Source organism: Drosophila miranda (genome assembly GCF_003369915.1).
Source record: "Drosophila miranda strain MSH22 chromosome Y unlocalized genomic scaffold, D.miranda_PacBio2.1 Contig_Y1_pilon, whole genome shotgun sequence".
Lineage (NCBI taxonomy): Eukaryota > Metazoa > Arthropoda > Insecta > Diptera > Drosophilidae > Drosophila > Drosophila miranda.
Genome location: NW_022881603.1, coordinates 42,233,899 through 42,246,771, shown reverse-complemented (window position 1 = coordinate 42,246,771; position 12,873 = coordinate 42,233,899). Strand labels below are relative to the sequence as shown.

General features: G+C 41.2%; 1 long non-coding RNA gene across 1 annotated transcript; it reads right to left on the bottom strand.

Moving 5' to 3' along the window:
* Window positions 1–6,824: 6,824 nt before the first annotated feature.
* LOC117190881 lies at window positions 6,825–7,252 on the bottom strand. The gene is made up of 2 exons (XR_004473865.1): window positions 7,008–7,252; window positions 6,825–6,957 (listed from the first exon to the last, which is right to left on the bottom strand). It is a non-coding gene; the product is annotated as an uncharacterized LOC117190881 (long non-coding RNA).
* Between the last annotated feature and the right edge of the window lie 5,621 nt (window positions 7,253–12,873).

Below are 12,873 nucleotides of genomic sequence, written 5' to 3'. Positions count from 1 at the left end.
GCAGAAATGAAAACCGGAGCTAACTTCGAACTAAATTTCTTACTCGCGTTGCTCTGGGTAAAGTTACGAGCAAAAACCTCGTCACCCGTTTTAAGTTGTACGTTCCTCCTCCGTAGATTATATTTCTTCTCGTTAAGCTCATGTGATTTCTTTATGTTTTTCTTAGCGTCTTGTCTTGCCAGTTGTAACAGATCGGAGTGTTCTAATCGGACGTCGTTGCTTAGCAGATCCATGTTTCGCAATAGGGTATAATCTTCTCCGTTCAGAATCATGTTCTGACCAAAAACAAGGAAATAAGGTGAATAACCAGTACTTCGATGCACCGCTGCTCTAAGTGCACCATTGATAGCGTTCAAATTAGCGTCCCAATTGAAATGGTCACTTCCAATATAAGCGCGGATGGCTGCCAGAACCGATCTGTTTAATCGTTCACTAGCATTGGCCTGAGGAGAATATATAGCCGTAAACCGATGTGTAATGCCAAAACTTGTAAGAAAGCTTCGAAAAAACTAGATTTGAACTGCGAACCATTATCCGTTAGAACAACTTCCGGCACTCCAAAGGTGTAGAATATGGAGCTTTCCAGGTATTCACACATTTTTGGCGCCGTGAACTTCTTTAGAGGGCTAAGAAAATGGAATTTCGTGTTATGGTCTACTACTATAAACAACCCAATGTTTTCATTTTTAGTACGGGGGTACGGACCTAGTAGATCCATATACAAGCATTGAAAGGGGCGGTCTGATGTTAATGGTCGGCCCATCGGAGGTTTTAACATTTTGTTCGGACTCTTAGTAGATCGACAAATATGGCATTCTGAGATGTACTCTCGAATTTGGCTTACCATTCGGGGCCAGAAGAAATACCTTTTGAGTTTTTCTACCGTCTTAGCCATACCACAATGTGCAGAGCTTGGCGCATCATGTGCTTGTTGCAATACTTCGGGTATCATCGCGGAGGGTACCCAAAGTTTCCAGGATTCCTCGTGTCCGTCATTATCTCTATTGAACTCGGTTCTTTTATAAACATATCCATCAATAACTTTTAAGTCAAGCAGTTTTGACTGATTCTCTTGTATTCGTTGAATCACTCTAAGATATTCCGGCGACTTAAATTGACTTGACTGTAAATCAATCATGGGACTACTGGCAACGAATTCTTCTATAGCAGGTTGGTTACGTCGAGACAGGGCGTCAGCAACAACGTTTTCTGACCCTCGCCTATGTGTAATAGAAAAATTGAATGATTGTAATTTCATCGACCACCTCGCTAGTCTTCCAGAAAGATCTTTCTGCTTCATCAACCATTTTAAAGACGCATGATCCGTTACTACCACAAAATCTTGACCTTCTATATATGCACGAAATTTTTTTATACCCTTGATAACGGCTAAGCATTCCAGTTCGCTAACGGTGTAGTTCCGTTGGGCTTTCGATAATTTTTCCGACATATACGCGATTGGGAGTTCCACACCCTCACGCTCTTGCGCCAGGACACAACCTATCCCGTAGGTACTTGCATCACACAGTAAGATAAATTGGCTTGTGAAGTCTGGGGTAATCAAAATCGGAGCTGATGTTAAACGCGATTTTAGAAGATTGAAAGCTTTTTCGGCATCATCATTCCAAATTATAGACTTTTTGTTCTTTAACAATTCCGTCATAGAAAGCTTATGGTGGCATAATTTTCGACAAATCGCCGATACCAACCAGACAATCCTAGGAACCGACGCAACTGTTTTATAGATGTAGGAACAGGAAACTCATTGACGGCCTTTATTTTCCCTGGATCAGTCAGAATTTGTCCTTCTCGAATGATGAATCCCAAATACTTTATTTCGCGCATACAAAACTTGGACTTTTCAATATTAATGGTCAGATTAGCCTTTTTTAGGCAAACCGAAATTTCCTGAAGCGTGACCAAATGCGACTCGAAATCCTCTGACAGCAGAAGTAAGTCATCTAAATATACAAAGACGCATTTTCTTAGATGGGCCGGTATAACCTGGTCCATTAGTCGACAGAGAGTTTGCGCAGCATTGCAGAGCCCGAACGGCATTGTTTTATATTGATATAGTGGCCTGTTTGGTACTGTGAAGGCCGTACATTGCCGTGATTTTTCGTCGAGTGGTATCTGCCAAAAGGCGTGCTTCATATCTAGGCCTGTTATGAACCTAGCTGGCGGCAATCGACTCAAAATACCGTCTATATGAGGTAACGGATAAGCATCCTTTATAGTGACCTTATTTACCTCACGCGAATCTAAGCAAAGCCTGTTCTTTTCCCCTTTCCGCACCAACACGCAATTACTGCTCCATGGACTTGAAGACTCTTCAATTACGTCTAGGGCTAACATATGATCGACTTCGGCAAACATCAGTTTCTCTATTGCTGGTGACACTGGCCAATGTCTTGCTTGATGGGCGTTATCAAATTTGTTCTGCCTAAACCTTGTTTGGCAAATGATGGAAAAACTTCTACAACGGCCTTTAGGCGACTTTGTTGTTCATTTGACAAAAGATGCCACTTGGGGAGTTCTTGGTCATGAGTCTCTCCACCCACGTCTAGCTCGGAAACCTGCGCGTTGCTGATGCTATCTGTTAATCCAAACTGATGCCAAAAGTCTATCCCGAGATAAATATCTTGTTTGAGACCTGGGATAATATAAAGATCTAACCATGCTGTTTTCTTTCGATAAGTAATTTGAGTTTGTAATTTGCCAACAACCTTACTTGGCGTTTTATTAGCAGTTCGTATGTTGCCGGAGCACTTTTTGGTTTTTCCTAACGCTAGGAACTCCAGTGCTGCCTTGCCTCCGACACAACTCAGGGTTGCCCCAGAGTCTAGGAGCGCAGTGTACTTATTCCCTTCAATGCATACTTCTGTGTACAGTCTGTTATCAGTTTTACTAAAAATCGCGGCTACCAGTTTTTTTCTGTCAGAGCGAATCGATTTCCAATACTGTCTTAATCGTTTCGTCGACCTTCTTTGGGTCTGATGGATTTTGGAATTTATAGTCTCGCCAAACAATTTATCGCGAAGCTTATTGTAATTAGCTATCCTTACATGTAATGGAATAGTAGAGAAATGGGGTTTGGCTTCTTCTAACTTATTTTCTAAACTAGTTTTTGCCTTTGTTTCATTTGACAATTTTACGAGTATACTAGGAGTCTTCACAGTTTCGGGTGCGTCCAGGTTTTGTCGATCGACACACCCGCCGGTCGGTTTCCCGCTGGATTACATCTGGGACATTTCGGCTTGAACGTTTCCTTAGCGCCACAACCATAACAAAATATAGAGCGCTGCTCTAGACAATCATCAAATCGATGACCAGGTTTTTCACAGTTCCAACAGGTTAGGTTTGATGGCTTCCGTTGAATCGCGAGGACTTCTGGATCTGGCGCATTCGATTCTACCTGAGTTTGTTTCTCGTACGCGTCAGTTAGCTCGTTAATATAGGAACGCAAAGTTCGTGGCTTACAAGCTTTTATGTCATTGTTGAATTGTTCATGTTTTCGCACTTCGACACGTAATTGAGACCTATTTGATATTCTTAAATGAAGTAGCTCATGGTGCAAACTTGGTTTACCATTCCTAATCAGCAACTCGACTAATTGACTTTCGGACATGCCTTGTTGAAGTCTATCTGCTAAATCCTCTATTGCGCACTGATAATCATCAAAAACTTCATTATCGCCTTGCCTGCGCTTCCTTATCTTTTCCTTTATGTCAAGGTCAGTTTCAGCGTCCTCAAATCGTTTGCGAAATTCAAAACAAAAGGTTTCCCAAGAAAAATTGGTATGGTTACGGTGGAATTTCCAAAACCAATCACTGGCCTTATTAGCGAGCAAGAGATACAGGTGATCACAAAGTACCTGATAATCATTACTTAAGTTCTGTTCAGTTAAAGAGCGTATTCGATATATAAAATCTTCCATCCTCATACCATTCTTCGATCCGTCAAACTTTATCCGCCAATTTTGAATTATGTTAGCTGCCTTTGCAGGTGCTAACTGTGCATTTGACCTACTTCTACTACTACTGTGACTTGAGATGTTTCCTGCTAACGAAGCACGTACGCCGGACTGCCTATTCCCAGTCTCCACATTTCCCACTGCTTGTGTGGCGATGTTTAGATTGAGTGTAGCCAGTTGTCTCTGAATTGTCTCTTCGATGTTTTTATTCAAAATATCAACCATGTCATCTATCATATTTTCTTGTTGAACGCTTAAGGCGTTCTGTATGTACCTTACTATGTCGTCTGGCGATTTTCCCGATAAATTTTCTTCCTGCTCTGACCGACTAGGGTCTGTATGTCGCGATTTTGATCTAGTGGTCACGCCTCCTTTCGAACTGATGGGTCTACCTCTGCCTCGGTTCTTATAAAGGCCTCCCATTCTTCTCAGAGTATGGGCTCCTGGGTCTGTAGCTGAAATATCTTTGATTCCTGTCTCTGCCTCTTCGGCTGCGTCACCAAGTTCCGCTGCAAGGGTATTGTTACCACAACGTAGTTGCGAAATAAGGCAGCATGCCGCACATATCGGACAAGCCGGTGTGGTCGTGATTGCTTCTATTATACAACATTTATGAAATCTATGATTACACGGAGTACTTGCAACTAATTCAGAGACCAAGATTACTTCATTACAAATAAAGCAAAACGGATCGCTTTGTTCGCGAATGCCATCGAGATTTTCATTACTATGAGTAACAGGCATTTTAGCCATTTAATTTAATTCACTAACACAAAAAAACTTTCTCGAAACAAATTGCTTATCCCCTAATGTCCGTCTTTCCTTAGCTCATCAATATCTCAAAATACAAGAAAACAGACAAAAAAAACGAAAACTCTCCTCCAGCGCATTCCTCTATTTTAACTAAGTAACTATTATTGTTATTCATCTACAACCATCTCAAATTGCTGGACAATGTCCGAAATTCTCCAGAGCATCGTAAATCCAAAACACTTTGAGATTGTTTCCTGTCAAGATTGTTTATTTTGCTCAGCATAGATCTATCAGGGTCGATCAATCCGGGATCCGAATTGCAATCGCTAAATCCACCGATCGATTCCAGCCGAATACAAAACAACTGGTTGTGCAGCAAATGTGAAATATAGTAAATGGATGGATTTGTAGAGCTTAAATGGGACTTAAAGAAAACTTTTCGGGCCCCACGTTGGGCGCCATGTTTGTGTAGTGTTCAGTCTTCGCCAGTGAGTTAGGGCCAGAGCCTATTTAGGCTCTAACTCCGACTTTGGCCAATAGATGGTTTTTTCCTGACCTCATGTTAATAGGAAGCTAGGTTCGAAGGCTCGCATTCTTGCTGTGCTCGGGTCCAGCTCGTCGGATTGGTCGGGGTTCTTTCTCCCCTAGCTACACAGTTTTCCTGACACAAATCAATATAATGCGCTTCAAAAAAAATAAACAGGATCTCGACGTTAATATCAATAACCAAAAAAAAACTCATTTCCACTCTGCGCCGATACGCATTTAGAAAACGCTTAGAAAAAGTTTAGTTCGCTTCGGGGTTCTTTCTCCCCTAGCTACACAGTTTTCCTGACACAAATCAATATAATGCGCTTCAAAAAAAATAAACAGGATCTCGACGTTAATATCAATAACCAAAAAAAAAACTCATTTCCACTCTGCGCCGATACGCATTTAGAAAACGCTTAGAAAAAGTTTAGTTCCCCGCTTCAAAAAAAATAAACAGGATCTCGACGTTAATATCAATAACCAAAAAAAAAACTCATTTCCACTCTGCGCCGATACGCATTTAGAAAACGCTTAGAAAAAGTTTAGTTCGTTTTCTGTCTGATGGAGGGAACAGCGGTGATGTATGTCCCTAGTCCTTACCCACCCAACCATGACAAACGCGTTTACATTCGGGCGTTGTCCCATTTCAAAGATTCAACATCTTCTAGTGCATTTTGAGGGAGATAAGCATAAGTACTTGACGGACGGAGATAATATTTAGTTTAGGCAGACATATTCATGATTACCAATTCATTTTATTTTTTTATGTTAAATGTCCCTAACCATAAGAGATTGTATTGATATTTTTTATATAAATTACAGATATAATCCGATACTTTACATTTACAAATAAACAAAAATATACAAACTTCCTTCTTCTTGGATCAGCAAAAAAAAAACTTAATTAATTGAGCATTTGAGGGGGGAAATATTCTTTCAAATCAGTATATATATATCTACTTTAACAAACTTACGCCTGCATTGGTGTATAGGCATTGTGGTTTCAGCCACTAGTGGTACTCACAGTAATTGGTTAAACTCATCAGTGTATCGTTGGGCCCAAGATGACTTTGACGGATTCATTTGTATACGCTGTGTAATTTAGAGGTTGGTCAGTATAAATGTATATATATATATAAAGAGAAACACATTATCCCAAACTCATATTGCTCAGTTTTCAAAATCTTCAGTTACTTTACAAATTTACTCATTGGAGGAAGCTATTTAGTTACTACATTAATCAACACAATGATAAACGAGATATGAATATGTGGATCTAAACAGCTGGTTCTTAGAGCAGCAGCGTATAGATTTTTATGTGATAATGATAAAGGCAAACGGGAACTTGCACTTGAAATTTAACTTGAGAAAAACGGGAATCAAAAATAAAACAAAAATCTGCTGACAGCAAGAGTGGTTCTGAGGCAATGTGGTTTAGGCTAGCCTAATTACTCAATCCTTTGTAAATTTTCGTAGGTTGGTGACGATTATGTCCTCCGGCTTTTTTTGAGATCGGCAGGTTCAAACTGAAGTTCGGACATCCAGCAGTGGTGTATGGTGGTTGGTCTTTCACGAGCCGTAAATGATTTCCGATATTGAGCTAGCCCAACGTCAACGGTTCAGCTTTGTTGTTTTAGTAGTTGATACCGTAGATTGGTTGGCCGGCTTGGCTGTATTAAGATTTTCCAGTACTCCTATCCCTTAATAAAACTGTGTCAGAACCTTATCTTTCCACGGTGGACTAACGTACCTTTGCTTCTTTCAAGAATTTCACTTTATTTGCACTTTTCCCTCGGGTAGTTCAGCTAACGCCACTCTTCGGGTTTATTAATCCAAATAAACAGTGGATGATTGGATAATAGCGAAAAATTGGAAGTTATGTAACTCCACGTGTCTTCACCATTCACTCTGCGATTGCTATCACGAAAATCTATACATACGTGTGCCGTAAGTGAAACTATGCAGGGGAATGATTTCACATGAATAAAGTCTATTCGCCTGTATTTATTGCATTCCCAAGCTGAGCTTTAAGCTTTAACATAACTGTGCAATCGGATGATCTTCTGGATCTCCTGCATTCCACCAATTTCTTCGAGCTATGCTAGCGAGGGCGGTATGAAAAGTATCTTTCTAGAAAGTGTACCTAACTTGTTCGACCTTTTCCTTTTTCTTTTGATTTTCGAATAGTTGGACACTACAGGTATTACAATCAACTCTTTAACTGGATCCTTGTGCAAAATGTCATACTTCAAATAAAAGTCGTCATAAGAACCCGACTCTAGCAACTTACAAATTGCTGATATCCAAATATCCTGACGTTGAGCCTGCTTTATTCGATGTCTCAGTGAATCTTCCAACAACAAACAATGCACTCTACTAAATGCATCGACGTGATTCATCTTGGTCCCTGAACGATGCTCAATTTCATAATCGAAGTCCTGAAGAAATATGGCCCAACGAGATACCTTAACTGGAACATCTTGTTTCCTCATCGTTAACACAAAAGCATTACAGTCAGTAATAATTTTTATCTTTCTCCCAAGCAATTACACTCTCCACTTCTTTAGAGCCTGCACTATAGCGAGTACTTCAAGCTCGTATGAAGGATACTTTTCTTCAGCTGGGGTTGTCTTACGACTCATATATTCTACCGGGTGGAAACATTGATCCTCTGAGTCCTATTACAAAAGTATGGCTCCATCCCCATACATACTTGCATCGCAGTGAACTTCAGTTTTGCCCTTCTGATTAAACAACTTTAAAACAGGAGAACAGGATAAATAAACTTTCAACTGACTGAATGATGCCAACTCTTCTTCACCCATTTTGAAAGAAACATCCTTTTTCATCAAGTTTGTCAGTGGTCTGGCCACGACAGCAAAATCCTTAACAATTCTACGGAAATAGGAAGTTAGGCCCAAATAGCGTTGAACTTGTTTCCTGTCTCTCGGAATTGGAAAATTTTCAACTGCCGAAGTTTTATCTTGAGATGGTCTTATCGTTGAATTCTCTATTATGTAACCCAAAAAATTAACCTTGCGCTGTAACACTTGCGATTTCTCCCATTTTATGCGTAATCCTGAAATCTCTTCGATAGTCAACACCTTCTGTAATTTTTCAAGTCCTTCGTGCACATCCTTTGATGGAATAATAATATCGTCCATATACAAAATCAAAATACCGTCATCTATCAATGGTCTGAAAACCGCATATATGTACCTCATAAATACTGGAGGGGAGTTAGTCATCCCAAATGGTACATAATTAAATTCATACTGTCCACTCTGTGTGACAAAAGAGGTTTATTTACGAGAATCCTCATGTACTGGCACGTGAAAAAACCCATTAGACAAATCCAACGTAGTGAAAACACGTCCTTCCTGAAGCTTGATTAAAACATCGTCGATTAACGCCATTGGAAAATTGTCACGAATTATCTTTTAATTAAGTTTTTTATAATCACAGCAAAGTCTTTTTGAGCCATCCTTCTTGGCGACAAGCACTACAGGGGACGAGTATTCAGAAACACTATGGCGAATTATTCCTTCCTTTAACCAATCCCTGACCTGCTTATCGACTTTTTCATTGTCCACGTAAGGTAGGCGTCTAGGTCTTTGACGGACCGGTACTTCATCTGACAATATTATCTTCACTTCAACAGGGCTGTTTTCTGGTTTTACGGGCTTATAATTTTCTACCAACCCCGCTATTATTGACCTCACCTCACGGTTCAAATGCGACAGGTCTATTCCTCGTGAAAACTCTTCAATAATATTGCTCGACAGTATCTGATGGAACGTCTTTTCCAATTCATCAATTGCGCTCCCTGAATCCGGAGGCCTGGTCACTTGAGTATCACTATGTTGAATGAACTCTAGATTTCGGCTTCCTTTAGTGAAACTACTGCTAACATACTCCTTTTCCGGTGGAACTTCAACCTCCCGTTGACGGATCCCATTTATTGAATGAAAGAAAACTCCTTTCTTCCCTATGCTTGCACTGACAAAATCAAGAACATCACTTCCAATTACACCTTCGTACAGGGTATTATCGTCACGGACTACATGAAAACACATTTCCAAAGGAACGTCATCCAACTTAGTAACAACGTTAAATGAACCCAACGTATAGATTTTCTTGCCTCCTATTCCTATCAATTCTTTTATATCGTTTTTCAACGCAACTGGGAAAATCTTTCTGTAGACTTTCTCGCTCATGGTACAAATATCGCTGCCAGAATCAAACAATGCAGTGATATCTTCATTACCAATTTCGACATTCTTAAAAGCCCGATTAAAACTGGTCTGTTGCCATTCGTGAACCTTTTGCCTCGCATTGATTTGCCTTGTGACCTAGTTGATTGCAATTAAAACATTTGACGGGACTTTCCTTGCAATACTTTGCAATATGATTACTACCTCCACATTTGAAACAACGCCTTTCATCCTTGATTTTTACCGAACTATTCTCAAACTTTGGTTTTGCCCTTAGCGTACTTCCTTGATTCGCACTGATCTTTTCATAAATCTTAATTTGCTCACGAAATTCTTTAAAATTGTTTGCTTGGTACAGACAGCTTTTGTTTTGCTTGGAGTCTGGAATGCCCTCAATAATATATTCAATAATACTTTCTTCATCTAGCTGAGATTGACTTGCCAAGGTATACATGCTATAAAAATATTCAATTAAAGTCTCCTTATGGATCTTCTTTCTATTTTCTAATAGCTTATGAACTTGCTTTGCCGTTAACTTCTCACTAAATTCACTTTTTAGTGCTTCCTTCAGAGAATTCCAATCATTAATGCCAGATTGACTGCTCAAAAATAATTTCGCTGCACCTTTCACTAATGTCCTGCCATAAATAAACTTTTGCAAATCATTCCAATTCACTGTTAAGGCATTAAGTTCAAAATCACGTAGCCAGTCATCAACATCCGGAGAACCATTGCCCGTAAATGCTGAAAGGGAATCTTCGATGTCTCTTAATGTGAACGCCATGTTTACTGAACTACCAACTGCTGCTTCGCTTACCGAATTTAAAATTGGCGCTTCTTCTGTCTGTTCGTCCCCAGTTATATTGATCGTTTCTTCGTATATAGATTCTTCGCTTTCGTCTTGATCTAGTCTAAAATTCGAATATAGTTCCTCCCGTAAAACTGATTTAACACCTGAATGCTGCAGATGTAGCTCTTTCAATTTGTTCGGGCCAGCCGCTGAAGAATAACCGTAACTTTAACATTATTATTGTATGAGCAGAGAGAGCCGCCTATGTTGTAAACCGTTGACGTTCTGCAGAGCTGCTGCGCTCTCCCGCTAAAGGCGCTCTCTGCCGCCGCCACTTCGGCAACTACTTTGATCTGCTGCCGCCACTTCGGCAATCACTTTGATCTAACGCCGTCGTCTATAGTTTAGTTCTATGCTAACCCCTCGATCTCGCATAAGGTTTATCTGGCAATAGCAAGCAATCGGCTTCCGCTAAGCCACCAAGATTAAATACGAATTATAAAGTTTAACCCGAAATCTCTTTTCATTTTTGAAACACATAGGTGCCAAAAAAGCTTGGCATCTCAAACATTGGTGACCCCCGACGTGATATAAAACCATTGCTTAATCGCGTTCCGTTAAAACACTTATTATTTATACAATATTTTGTTGTTGGGTAGTTTAACTACCAACAAATACATTTGGGTGCACGTTGAAAAACAGTTTAAAGTGAAAATTCAGTGAGAGTGCGGCTGGAATATTTATAGACAAATTCCGGTACTTTAAGCGTCGAATCTCTCATTCTCTGCGCAGCTGCAGCCGCGGTTCTTGACTTTTCGTGTCTTGCATTCTCGCTCTCGCGTCTATACATCGTCGCTTAAGCGGTATTTCATTTTCCGTTGTTGTGTCGAATTGCACAACGGTTAACATGGACAACGATCCGAATACAGGCGCGGGCGGAAATATTGTGGTGGCTGATTCCAGACTGAGTCTGTATAAGCGTAAAAGTCAGTCATTATATGATCGATTGCACAGGCTTATAGGCGCATTGGCGGGGAATAAAATCGATAAGCTGACCGCCGCGGAAGTCGAGGTGCGCCTTGATATGTTGGCAGAAATTCGAGAGGAATTTAATAAGGCCCATAATGAGTTGGAGGCTCTCGATCAAAACGAGATTGGGAGTGAGCTGCGCGAAATATTCGATACTCTTTTCATATCGTTGAAAGCTGAGTTGCTGGCTGCTGTTGAAGTAAGCCAGTCACACGCCGCTGCCCATTCTACGACTCTGCCAAGCCATTCCGGACATAGTACCATCATCATGGCTCACAAGCAGCGACTTCCTGAGCTGAAGGTGCCTAAATTTTCTGGTGGATACGTCGAGTTCTCGGATTTTATGGCAATGTTCAAATCGGTGATTGAAACGGATGCGGATCTCAGTGACATCGAGAAATTCCAGCACCTTCGCTCTTGCCTCGCTGATGCGGCTTTGGATTCGGTTCGATCGTTAGAGCTCTCCAGTGCCAATTATCGTGCGGCTCTGGATATACTTAATAAACGCTTTAATAACAAAAGACTTGTTTTCCAGGCACACATCAAGAAGATTCTTGGGCTAAAGAGGGTAGACTCGCCTTCTGCTAAAAGGCTTCGGGAGTTTTCGGATACAGTCAATTTACAGATGCGAGAGTTGCAGACATTGGGAACTGCTGAGGAGATTTCAGGATTCATGGTCATCAACATGCTGCTGCAGAAGTTGGATTCGAAGACGCAAACCAAATGGGAGGAGCACACATCGTCGGATGCTATACCTACCGCAGAGGAATTCTTCGAATTCTTGCAGCAACGCTGCCAGAAAATGGAGCGGTTGGAATATGCTACAGCGACACACGCTAGTAGCGATCAGGTGGGAAAAAACCATTCCTATACGCAGGTTAAGAAAACGTTTGTAGCTTCAAACTCTTCCGCCGACCCGTCTTTATGCGTCTTTTGCCACTCAGCGGGCCATGGAATATACTCGTGCAAGATATTCGGAAATCTCTCCCCGTTGCTGCGCCACAAAGAAGTGAAGAAGCTTTCCCTATGCTTCAATTGCCTAAAGCCGGGGCACCGGACCCGCGCATGCAATAGTGGAAAATGTCGAGTATGCGGCGGTAGGCATCATAGTTTGTTGCACTTCGATAGTATGCAGCCCACAACACAAGGCTGCCCAGGTATTACTCCTCCCGATCTGGCCGTTCAACCGGACACTCTTTCCGTTGCTCAAAATTCTGCTAGCAGCTCGTCTCTACCTTCGTCTACCTCTCTTGCTGCCCAAGGTCTTCACTCTGATGTCGTGCTTCTGGCTACAGCCGTGGTTCTCGTAAAGAATCGGTCTGGCGTTTTAGTTCCTTGTCGTGCCATCTTAGATTCAGGATCGCAGCTGCATCTCGTCACATCCAGGTTCGCCCAGCAGCTTCAGCTTAGGAGAACTCAATCGTCTGCACTTGTGTCTGGGCTGGGCGATACCAGCGTTTCTACTGAGGGATCCACCATAAGCATTTGTATGCATTCTCGCACCTCTGCTTACACAACTACACTTACTGCTCTCATCGCCCCCACGATTACCGATTCTCAACCAAGTATGACAGTAAATGTAT